Source organism: Melospiza georgiana, chromosome 6 (assembly GCF_028018845.1).
Source record: "Melospiza georgiana isolate bMelGeo1 chromosome 6, bMelGeo1.pri, whole genome shotgun sequence".
In the NCBI taxonomy this organism is placed as follows: domain Eukaryota; kingdom Metazoa; phylum Chordata; class Aves; order Passeriformes; family Passerellidae; genus Melospiza; species Melospiza georgiana.
In genome coordinates, this window is record NC_080435.1 from 37,040,592 (window position 1) to 37,054,010 (window position 13,419).

Genomic DNA, 13,419 nt, shown 5'->3' on the forward strand with positions numbered 1-13,419 from the left:
GAGTCCTTCATTCTGACAACTTTCTGCAATTCAGGCACCTTCTGCAAAAATCTTCTAAAAAATTAAAAAATAAAACTGCACCAAAACAGGATGTAAGAGTGCACATTTAATTCTCTGCCTGAGGAGAAGCTAAGAAAGGGAATGAACTATTCATTATACATTTAGCTTAATGCACGACTACAAGATGGTGGCACTACTCTGATGAAGACACAAGATAGTGTAAGAACACAGTAAAATATTTTAAAGGGAACTTTGCATGCTTGTGGGGTTTTTTACCCTTTATTTATTCTTCTTTTACCATGGCCACTTCTCAAGGAACGGGGAGTCATTCAGTTATTGGAACTGCATATTGTTACCTTCAAGAAATACTTAGTCAAATGTCTTGCAAATAAATACTTTTGTTTATTTACAAGTGGCATGGTTCAATACAGCAATTATGAGTGTAGATGTAATTTTTTTAATCCTCTTTTGCTGCCTCGTCAAGGGGAGAAAGAGTAAAGAGCATAGCAGCAGGTACTATTTCTGGACATTAGCTTTCAGTGTAGCTTTCAGCAAAACGGAATGATTCTACTGTGGAAAAAAAAAAAAGGAAGACATTTTTCTGCTGAAAAGAGTGGCAGCTTTTTTTTTTTTCTAGTAATAGCAGTTGAAATTAACTAAAAACCATAGTTACAGGAAAAGCAATGATAGGAACTTCAGGTTTTAGCTGCTAAATGGCATGAAACAGAGAAGGAAGGTCATGTGTGTTTCACCTCATCTTAGTCAAGCATTATTAATTTATTATTCTGGAGCATTTAAGAGAAGAAAATTACTCCTGGTGACCTGACTGATAGAAGAATGGTGAGAAAATATGAGATTTATATTTAATTAATTTTTAATATTGTATTTATTGTATATAATGTAAAACACATTATTAAATGAAAATGCTATAATGTAGGAAGACATAGCTGTCACCCACCATGTCCCACTTTTATTTGTGCTGCAGGCAGTATCAGAGTATACAGGCACAATATTGGTTAAAGTCACTTCAATACCCATGAATGCCCTGTTTCTCTTGAATTTCAGTTTCAGAGGTTCTTATTGCTTACATTTGCTTGCCAGCTCATGGATGGCATTATTTGTTGGATTGGACATACCCTTGACATTAAGGGTATTAAGGTCTCCACATGTTCCTAAGGGAACAGTTCATGTCTCATTCACTTCCTTCTTCTGAAACCACTTCCTTCCACTTAATCCTGACTTTTTCTAGTTCTGCTCTTAGCAAGCAGCCATCTCCATGGGCACTGGTGGTGTGTATCAGCCAGCCACCAGGCCACACAGTGTTCAAGGAGGGTGAAAGAGGCGGGTTCCATCAGTCCTACAAATAACCAAAGGGGAGGTCTTACTGATCTTGCTGTCTTCAGCTGCTTGCTAGGAGGAAAAACAGAGCCAAACTCCTTCTATGGGGCACAATTACAGCCCCATTCATGCTACAGTTGGTGGCATGAATTGCAACATGGGAAATTTCAGCTAGATCATAGGAAAAATGCTTTCATCACAGTCAAACAGCAGAATGGGTTTCCCAGAGAAGCTGTGGCATTGCCACCACTCAAAGCTCAAGCAGGTGAGGTACTGAGTAACCTAGTTAAGTTCATCCTGCTTTGAGTAGAGCCAGATGACCTCAAAAATTCTCTTCCAACATAAATTCTCTGGTGATTCTGTGATTCTATTCAGTTCAGGAAAGCTCAGCAGGCAGTTTTCCAGTTTACCACTGAAAAAACTTCCCTAATAGAAAATCTGAGTATGCCTGACAGTTATAAGTGAAAGGGTGTGATTTATCCAAATTACTTGGTGCCACAGAGGGAAAGGTTAGTAGTTTTCACTTTTGGATGGCTTTTTTCTTTATTACCATAGAGTATGTTGAATTTAGTAAAGTTATTCCTGGTGAAAATACAAATAGCAGAGAATCAACTCCTGAACACAACTGCACCAAAAATAAAATATCCGAAAAGTTTCCTTTCAGCATGGCTTATCCTATTTCAGGAAACATAGAATCCAATAAGATATATGCAAAGCCCCTCTGTAATTAACTGTAAGTGAAGTATATTGCTACAGTGTATCAGTAACTCCATATAAACATATTTTCCTCCTGAATGGTTATAAACAGGCACACCATAACCTCGGTTTTAGCTTTTTTTCCGCATAATAAATTCATTTTTCTCTTTGAAAAATGTCACTTTCTTTCTAGCAGGTTAGTCCCAGGAGGTCTGGTAACTACAATTACTCCATTTAAATATTCCACGGATCTGTCAAGACTCAAAAGAATTCTGTAGTGTCAGTTTAAATATAAATATATATAATTCTAGTTAATAATCATCACTTCAAGTCTGTTATGAAAACTGTATTACTCATTCGGAGTGTGTGTGATGTTGTGTATGTATGCAGCATTTGTTGCAGCATTTTCATTGATTTAATTGTTAGAAAACCAACCATACTAATGACAACACATCAATGACCTCATGCAGAAAACAACATTGTTTTTAACAAGGTTAACTGCTCTATAAGTTTTTTTTACTAATTACTTAAGGAAAAAGCACCAGAAATTTAGTAGCTTTTCATATAGAGTATATGCTATTGTAAAGGCAAATACCAGCAAAACATATTTGATGCTCTTAATTTCTATCTGAAGAAAATACTTGTAACATTTCTATCTGAAGAAAATACTTTCAGTTACCCATTACCAGCACTTTTTTTTTTCTTTGTGGGGTAAAGAGGTTTGGAGAAATTGACAATTTTCTGCTACATTGTAAATAGTCTGAAACACTACACATTTAAAAGACAACCTCCTTAACGGCTTCAAAGCAAAAACTGTTATGTTGGTAAAAAATATAAAACAGTATATTTTCTTTAAGTCTTATGTGTTCATTGGATCTTTATTTACTTACCCTGCTAGAATAGCCCTTGCAATACAGGTAGAAATGTAGCTAGTTTTACAACAAAAGTTTCAGTGTAGCAGAAAGAATATGCCCTTATGCCCAGCAAACTAATACCAATAAATAGCATTTTGAAGCTTTTAATCACCATGACAACCCACCTCGGATTCTTCAATAAAATGGCACAAACATACTGATTTATGCACACCTACCATGTGTTCATAAATATCATCAGTGTTGTGCATCTTAAAAACATACAATGCCATTGATGTCTTTCTCTTGGAAAACTCATCAATCAGCACTAGAGCTAAAACTTTATTTGTATCCTTCTATTTATATTAAGTGTTGAGTAAACAGTTCAGTTAAATAAAAAGACAAAGAGATAAAGACACAATATGTCTCAAACATATAGAAACATTCCTCAAGTCTGAAAATCATTGGGAAAAACACCTGATATATAAATAAAATGGAGGAATTATTCAAATATTTACAAAACAGAATTGGAATTCACATGCTAGAACCCTTCAAAGTACTCTTTCTGTCTCAGAAAGGAAATAGTTGACTTAAATATTATAAGCAGAGTATTTACTAAGCTGTGTGAGTAGGGATCTAATTACTGATATGAGTCACATTCTGCTTATTGCTAATGATGGAAAAATCATGACAAATGTTCAAAAAAACTGTCCCAAGACCAAAATTCAATTCAAGCCATTCTGGGAAATGGGAGGTTACAGACATCTACCTATGTAAAGAAAACAAATACTCACTGCCACTTACCCAGCACTCACAAAATTCACCAATTACAGTCCATTATCTCCCCTGTTTTCAGGACTGGTGCCCTGGACCAGCTCTGCCGCCACAGCTGTAACAAACCTGCCAGGGGGAGCTCAGTGTTGTCACAAACCAAAGGACAATGTATGCTCAGGACTGCAGGCAGGCCTGCCACACTTGTGCATGCATGGTCTGAATGGCTCACCATGCAGCTGCCACCACACCTGCCACCACACCTGCCACACCCTCTGTCCCCTGCCCCAGCCCTCTGGAACCTCCGCTCCAGAACATCTTGCCATCATTTCCACATAACCTGTTTTAACAGTCTCTCATATCTGTAGCCAACCCAACCGCACAGACTTTATTAGTCATGGTTAATTGAACATATTTCAAGTACAATTTGTATCTGTTAGGACATTTTGCAAGGTAATAGCTGTCAAACTGGGCAGATTTCTTTGTCCTTGCTTCTCTCAGGAGGTGTCAAAGGGTAGCCTACCATCAGTATCAATTTTGGGAAAAGCATTTTCTATACACACACACAACACAGAAAAGAACCAACAAAAAAAGAAAAAGTCAGATATCAGCCTTCTCTGTGGCACCCCAAACCATCCCCCACTTTGTCATGAGTCTTCTTACCACAAGACCTTTTATCACCATTTGTATGGTCAATCACAGCAGATGACATGAAGAACCTGTGAATCTCTGTGCCAGTCTGGAAGCACAGCTGATAAACTCAGCTGAGACATCTCTGAAATAACACCAAGTATTTTTTGGGGATAGACATGAACAAAAATGCTTAGCATTCTCCTCTTCTCTGATCCTTACTACCATTCCTCCACTGAACTCTACTACAGAGCAATACCATACATCCATTTGATATGGCCACTTGAGCATACCTGCATTTGCACGGTATTTCACAGCACCTGAAGGGCTTAGGATGGACTCAGGGCCTGTTGAAGACCTACAGCATACATGTGAAGGCTTGGTCCCTAGAAGAGTCTCAGAAAGCATCTTGGATACAAGCTGGTTGATTCCTGTATTTTGCTAAAAGACACATAACAGAACTGTGCTTCAGAAAATGTGAGAGAGCAGGGCAGTAGGGGCTCTTTGCAGTCTTGGTGTAACCCATGCTGCACTATCTGTCTACTCTGCAGACATCCTCCTGCAGTAATCTATCAGATAGGTTAACTCTGCCCTATTCACTTAAGATTAGCTGTGAACTCTGTAATAAAAGTGCTAGTTTTAATATCAGCACAAAATTCTGCTTTTGCTCTACATGTCCATCCAAAAATAAAAGCGTCTTGCAACCAAGTACATCCTATAATGTAGCAATACTAACAACACTGTCTGTCGCCAAAACCTCTAGTTCTTCCACCCCTTTTCCTATGACTCTATTATAGTGAAGACATAAGATGCATTCTAACATGGCATTGCATTATACTATCAAATCTTTGTAGAACATAAACCCATGGAGATCAAACTTATTGTTTTCTCACTATTTCTTTAAGGCACTGTTAAAATTAAAAAGACAGTGAGCTGGACTTCTCATGGCGCCTGAATATAGCTGAGAGTAGATTGAGAAAGTCACAAGTTCAGAGACACTAACTCCTATTAATCATAGTTATTTTTTACTTTATAGCAACTACATTGGTAACAACTTCATTTTATATAAAAAACTTTCACTGCTCCCTGTGTTTCTAAAGGAAATCTAATATAGGGATCACAAGTTTTATATGGATTCAGCAGAGCTTTTGAGCTGTCAAGACTCAATCCAGGCTGTTAGAAGATTTAGCGAGGCAACGCATAGAAAAAAATAAGCACCTTCCTCCTACTGAATGAGTTTGAGTTTTAAACCAATGCTTCACTTTTTAAAAAAATGTTTTATCTGCTCATTTTATAACTACTGCATCACATAGTTGATTCTCAAGTCCAAAATACCACTTGTCTAGAATCCTAATGACATTTACAGGGCCTACAATTAAATAAACAAAAGATACTTTACCATTTCTCAGTGTCTTGTCCCTGTAAAAATTACATATTGCACTTCTACAGAAATGTATCTTTTCTTCTGTTTCGTTTATTAGATACAGATAAGAAGTTTTAGGTATCTTTTTATGTCTTGTAGCGCTAGTCTTTAAACTATATGCAAGTACTTTCAATGAAAAGAGAAAAAACTATAGTGGGAATAGCTTTATTGTCATATTTTACTAGTGGGTGTGAGAAGTGATTTAACTTACAGGTACTGATTATTTAATTGTATTGATATAGAGCATAGAGCCTACCATGACTAGTGAATCATTCAGACTGACAAGAGGAGGTGTAAAAAGTCTTAGTGCTTCTATTCTGCCACATCCTGCCACCTTTACAAAAGAAAAAGCTTTATTCACAAGTGGGGGTTAGTAAGCCATTAAAGTTCTTGATAACAGCTATGAATGTGTAAAACAAACACGTCAAAACCATACAGTATAATTCTGTAATTGATTGGATAATGATTATTCCAAGAGATGACTATATCATCAGATGCACAGAGCCTACATATGGTTTAAAAATAATCTTTGTAAACTTTACAAAATTAAGTTTTTATTGTATATTCCATTTAATTTGTTAGTGTGTGACCTTTATTCAACACAGCTTTATAAACCCATTTACTTGTTTAGATGTGAAAAGATACCACAAACTATTAAAGTCTTTGCTACATTGTATGAAAGAAATTGTACTTCATATTTTTAAGCTTATAGCCTTGTGGCAGTAGTTGATTAAGAGAACATGAATATAGCCTGAAAAATAACTGTGTTTTTGACAATACTTAACCAAAAATGAATCTGAGCCAGCAGTGCCCTGGCAGCCAGGAGGGCCAACCCTGCACATCACCAGCTTGGCAAGGGAGGGGATTGTCCCACTCTGCTCTGAGCTGGAGCAGCCTCACCTCGAGTGCTTGGGGCAGTTTCGGGTGCTGCAAAATAAGGATGCAAAGCTGTGCGAAATTGTCCAAAGGAGGGCAACAGAGATGGTGAAGCCATGTGAGGAGTAGCTGAGGTCACTTGGTCTGTCCAGCCTGGATGAGACTGAGGGGCACCTCACTGCAGTTACAGCTTCCTTGTGAGGGGAAGAGGAGGGGCAGGCACTGAGCTCTGCTCTGTGGTGACAGTGACAGGACACGAGGGAATGGCCTGAAGCTGTGTTGAAAGAAGTTGGAGTTTAGGGAAAGGTTCCTCACCAAAAGGAGGCTGGGCACTGGAAGAGGCTCCCCAGGGAAGTGGTCACAGCACCAGCCTGACAGAGCTCAAGAATTTGAACAACGCTCTCAGGAACATGGTCTTGGGGCTCTCCTGTGCAGGGCCAGGAGCTGGACTCGATGATCCTTGTAGGTCCATTTCCACTCAGGATATTCTATAATTCCATAAAAAATAATTAGCTGAATTTAGATAAATTCTCAATCCTGCTTTCAGCAACATAAATAGAAAAAGCTACCTATAGATAGGTTTGAATATGACTATCTGTCAGGCTTTAGAAATATAACAAAGTATAGGCTTGGAATCAAAAACCTGCTTTTCTTTTCTTCCTCATCAGTTCTGTTTTTCACTAAATTCAAGATTCTGAAAAGCAAGCAAGGGAATCAGATATATCTCTTAATTTCTTTTCAGTAGGAGGATATGATATGATGAAGATTATTTATTTATTTATTTATTTATTTATCATTTATTTATTTATGATGAGGATAATTTTTTTAAAATATGTAAACTATCTGCTTTCTTTAAAACTTAAAGTTTTGATTTTTTACAGAGAGTAATAGATTTTTAAATCATACTTTTCTCACTGTTTTTCCTATGGTATTTAAATAACACATACCTTTCTGTTTGTGTGGAGTTTTTTTTCAATATGTATTATACATATCCAAAAATTTTATATTCTATTTTTGGTATTATTAACTTTTCCTTTATTAGTATAAATTAATATTTGTGGAAGTAGGCTAAAAGTAATACACCGAAGGCATTAACTAATTTGCCTAGTAACAGAAACATTAATTGTAATGTGAAATTTTTATTCATATTACATTTTTCCTTGCTATTATCAGAAGAAACAAAATAAGGTAAAAGCTGTATTAGATAAGACTCAGTGCTGGTTAAAGAGTTCTGAACTAGTGACTATATTCACTAGGAGCTGAAAGAGTTTCTATTAAGTACTGTCATGTATTTGTTTTCCAATAAATTGTTTCTTCAACAAAGTACTAAAAATCTGCCTGTTACTAGTAGCCAAATATTGAAGGGAAATCTTACATTCTTTTTTCATTTTGTACAAAAGACAACCACAATGAGTCTGACTGTAGGACACAAACATCAGAAAATGAAGTTGAGAATGGTTGTGCATCCTGCACAATTTCATAGATAAATACATTAATAATATCCCATTGGAAGAAAGCTGGAACATGTGGACAACTCTTTAGTAAAAACAAGTTTTATTTTACAGAACAGAAGTGAATGACATTTTTGACTGGCTAGTTATCTTCAGATAAGGAAGTTAAACTGTACTAAGTAATGCAACATGAAAAAAAATATTGCAATAATCCTGGTCTAAGGTGAAGTTTGCAGGTCTAAACAGGTCAAAGAATAATCTTTGTGCTTGTAAATTTAGCACAGCTTACTCTTAACAACTGGCAGTTCATGGTAGTCGATGACATCCAAGCTGCTTTTCAGAACAATGCATAACAGACTTTTTAGTTAAACATGAACTAAAAATTATGTCTGGCAATTCACCCTGCTTCTCAATTTCTAATTAATAAAAAGAATGAAGCCACTAGAATTGAACTTACCCCGTGAAATGACAGGATTGAGGAGAATCATAAGAACAACTTAGAGATGTGAATGGGGAAAGTGAGCACTGATACAGGATGTTGTAAGACTGATAAAGAATTCTATTAAGATATTGTTATTCAGCATCAAATTGTAAAAATTCTTTTTACATGAAGTGAAAAATCATAGAATTGTAAAGTTCAAAGAACAGATAATGCAATTATAACAGGATACAGGTGAGCTACTTAAATTATCATATTCCACTTAACTCAGCGATCATAATAATTTTGCAACTCTATTATTTTGAGCTATGAAGAATAATTTAGAAAATCATTGACTCCATCTAGTGGCAATTTTCTGTAATTTTTCACTTGCAACTGCTTCAATAGAGAAATCAATTTCAAACCTTCATTTTAATTTGTCACAAGTCAAGAAACAACAACAGAAAACAACAATCAAGAAAATCAGCCCACACCTCTTGCAAGAATAGTGCTCAAAATATTCTGCAAGGCAAGTAACATCGTTTTTCATATACTATAGGTTAGGAAGCTGAGATGGAGGGAAATGAGACACTTTTGGTCACTGGCAGAATATGGACGAGAGCCTCAGCTTCCCCAGCCACAGGTTGTCCCTCAGAGAACCAGGGTGACAGAGGCAATTTTGCTCCTTGGATATCTTTGGCTCAGATTACTGCTAGGCTACTGGTGGCTGGTACTCTGAATGAAGTAAAAAGGAATTAAATAAAGTTGTATTTTTCCTTTTCATAACTTAGAGGAATCGAGGCACATCACTTCAGCCACCACACTAGCCATTACAAGTAACCATGTTTGCAGGCTGCTGAGACAATATAAAGAATCAGACCTCAGAACATGTTCTGCTTACTCAGCCCCCACAATGTACAATTTAATCAAAGCGACAGCATGGCATGAAGAAATTCACTCTGCAACTCCCTGATGATCTACCTTATTCCAGAAAATAAAAAAACCCCAACACACACACACACACACACACACACACACACACACATATACACAAAACCCAAAACAAGCAAACAAACAGAACCATATAACAGATCAAGTCTCCAGGGTAATAATTGCAATTTTTAAAAAACATTTTTCAAACTGTAATTTTTCAAAACTTTTTCAAAAGCATTTAACCCAGATGAAGTGATTTTGGATAATCTCATTTATATAACTACTGAAATGTAAGTGTGATAGGGAAGTTTGTGATGTGGAAAGCCAGAAAAAATAAGAAAAATAGAATTTATTCAGGGTCATTGAAAGAAAAATTAAGTAAGGAACTATAGAGAAAAGTGATTTTAGCATTGTGAAGTTTTAGGGCTTTGGGGGAACGTGGAGACCAAAAAAGTTAATTTTTATTCCTGATTTTACAATACTTGTAAATTGAAGCAATATTCTGAGTGGACCTCAGAAAGGAGACACAGTATTCAAATCCAGAGTTTCTATAACAGGGCAACAAAAATGTCACTGTTCTAGTCTATGTAAAGTCAAATACATAACATTCTTCCCAATCAATAATTTGAAAAGCTATCAATAAATTTTGAACTGGTCCACAGCTATGAGGAAAATATCAACTACTGATAGGAATAAACACCATTCCATAAGCAGGATGATTGGAGTTCAACTCCAGCTTGAGCTGATTAACACTATCTTGTCAGTCACAGTCTGCACAGCCAAAAGAGCTATGACACTGAACAAGGGATTAACACTATAGTGAAATGGGCTTTCAGAGGTAAAATCTGAATGTTGAAACCGTTCACCGATGAAATTATCCAAAGATTATTTTGAGGAAGTAAACTTGGCAAGCACAGCACTATCCTAAAAGCAGTATAAACAGTACATGTCAATAAAGAAGTTTAGTTCCCCTCTGCTGGTTTTAGTCAACCACAGTTGATTCACAGAATTTCTACAGCTAAACTCCATCCCACTCAAACCCATCTTCTCTTTGACAAGAGTACTGGTGAAAAATCACTTCATTGAAGAAATTCTTAGCTACTAACACTTGCTCTCCCAAGCCATTATGTTCAGTGTTCAATACACTGCTTCCAGGACAAAAAGGAAGGATTCTACATGCTGCCCTCATCAACACCTATGGCTGAACAGAGCAGCTTTAAATAATTCCCTAGACAATTGAGAGTGACTCCATAGCTAGTCACTTTTAAAATGTTGGAATTTCAAAGAATCATTATCTCTCACATATGATTACCAAAACAAAAAATTATAGGAAAAGTTCTTTTCAAAATTTCAATTAATGGAGATACAGGGTGACTTCAGATCTTAATAAGAGCTAATTGCAGCCTAAGAGATCTGTCAGTTAGAATATATTACATCCTCTACAGCATCTGATTAATATTTTGGTATCCATAAATAAGATGTAGATCAACAAAATAAATGCAGTACTTGAAGCAAATACAATAAGAGTATTTTTCATTGTAAGTGATGCAGCAGAGTTGTAAGTAACATAATTAATGTATTAAAAGTCCCAGTGGCAGATACTGGCACTTTCTATTTCCCTTCTAAATTATACCATAGAGATCATTCCAGTGCACAGTTCTGATACTGTGGTCTCTTAGCTGCATATTAGAACCTCATTCTCCTATTACAATCATACCTTAGAGAAAAGAAAAAATGTCTGAGCAGACGTTTTAATCGTTTAAAAACAATCCATTTTACAATAAAATTATTTATTTGTAACTGTTTGTACTTTTAAAAGGAAAAAAAGGCTGCTTTCCCTTGATTGTGATTCAATAAAAGAATGTATTCCAGGAATTAAGTAATCACCTATTTTTAATCTTTTGTCTAGCCAATTTTCAGATCCTGGACAATTTGCAGAATGTGAGAAGTCTGGATAATCATGGACTGTGATAGTGAATTTCAGCTCTAAATTTCTGCAATGAGATAACACTTATGAGACAACATTTCAATCTAAATTATTTCTCCTCTCCAAAACAGGTCTTCCTCAAGAGGAAGAATTCTTAGAGGATAGTAAAATAAACACAGAGTGCTTATGTAAGTGCACCACAGCCTAAGTCAGGTGCAGAATATATCATCATCATTAAAACCATCAAGATTTCAGGCTGTCTTGCCATTTCAGAGCTGAGAATTTTACCTCATCTCAGCCCTTAAGAAGAAGTAATAGAGAGGTTTATGATCAAATTTCCTTTCTGTGTAGATACAAAAATCAGGACTCAGACTCATTTGTCCCCAGCAAGTGATGCTTCCTTGGCTGCTTTTACTTCATCTTGTATGTTCTTTACATGTATCCATGATCTTCATAAGAGTAGTGCATAGGTCTTTCCCCCCCAGAACTCTTCAAAAGGTAGGTATTGTGACCTCCCTGATACCTTCCTGATTTTTACTTGTGGGTAGTTCCTGGCTGCATGCCAGGTACCTACCAAAGCTGCCCTCTCACTCTACTCCCCTTTGCAACTGGACAGGGGATGGGGATGGAAAGGAACTATAATAAAAGGTTCATGAGTTGAGATAAGGATAGAGCAAGATCACTCACTAAACACCGTCACTGGCAAAACAGACTTGAATTTGGGACATTGATTGAATTTATTACAAATCAGAGCAGAGAAGGATAATGAGAATAAAACAAATCTTAAAAACACTTTCCCCCCTGCCCTCCCTCTTTCCTCAGGGTTCTGTTTCCTCCCCGCTCATACTCCCTGCCATTGCCCGAGGAGACAGGGAATTGGGGTTTTGGCCAATTCCTGCCACTGCTCAGGGAGAGGAGTCCTTCCCCTGCTCCAGCATGGGGTTCCTCCCACGGGAAACAGTTCTCCACAAACTTCTCCAGTATGAGTCCTTCCCACAGGCTACAGTTCTTCACAAACTGCTCCAACGTGGGGTTCCTCCCACGGGGTGCACTCCTTCAAGAACAGTCTGCTCCAGCATGGATCCCCCACAGGGTCACAAGTCCTAACAGGAAAGCTGCTCCAGCGTGGGCTCCTCTTGATGCTGACATCTCAAGAGTCATTAAAAAAGTTAACAATCTGCCCAAAGAGTTATAGGGAATGAGAAGGGGTTATGAAATAGGGTCATGCCTTATTCTTGCAAAAGGTGGAATATGTAAAAATTTTCTTAAGAAAGGATGTTCTTTGATGTTTGATCTTTGCATACTTTCAAGCCTAACCAACAACAAAGATTTAATCTGTAAAACAGACAGCGGCCAAAAGCAAGCTCTCAGTGATGTCCAGGTGTTAGAAAGGCAAATTACTTATTTGCCATGTTAAGGTTTAGGGCTTGACAGGATCTAATGATCTCACACCTAAAGGGAGATGAAACAAAACTTGGGAAGAAGGGTAAACCACAAAGAATGCATCATTTATGGGTCACAAGGATATTTGGCAGAACATCCAAGATAAGGAAGAAACTAATAAAACCAACTCAGCAACTGTGCTGAATCAGCTCCAACTGAGTAAAACCTAATTCCGTCATTCCAGCAGGGGGAAATCTGCAGCCACCAACTCACAGACCACCAACCCTGGGGACCCACTGACTCAAGAGAAAGACTGAGTATGCCGACCAATTAGCATGAGAAGGCAAGAGAATTATTAACCAATAGAAGATAGAATATTAATTAATAAAAGAACCATGTCATTTATAGTAACAAACATTAATGCCTTTGGCTGGTAAAATAGATAAATAGTAAAAAGTTTTGATAGTTGGTGTACTTGATGTGTGGAAACCTCCACCTTGCACCCTGCACAGAATAAACAATGTCTGCTTTCTAAACGAGACTGGGACTGTGTTTGGAGAGCTCCTAAAACTGGCAACACTCCCTGCAGGTCTGCAGGTCCCTGCCAGCCTGCTGAAGTGCAGGCTTCCAAAGGATTCAGTCTTCTCTTGGGCACCCATCTGCTCCAGTGTGGGTCTCCTCCACAGGCTGAAGGAGGATCTCTGCATTTCTGTGGTCCTCCA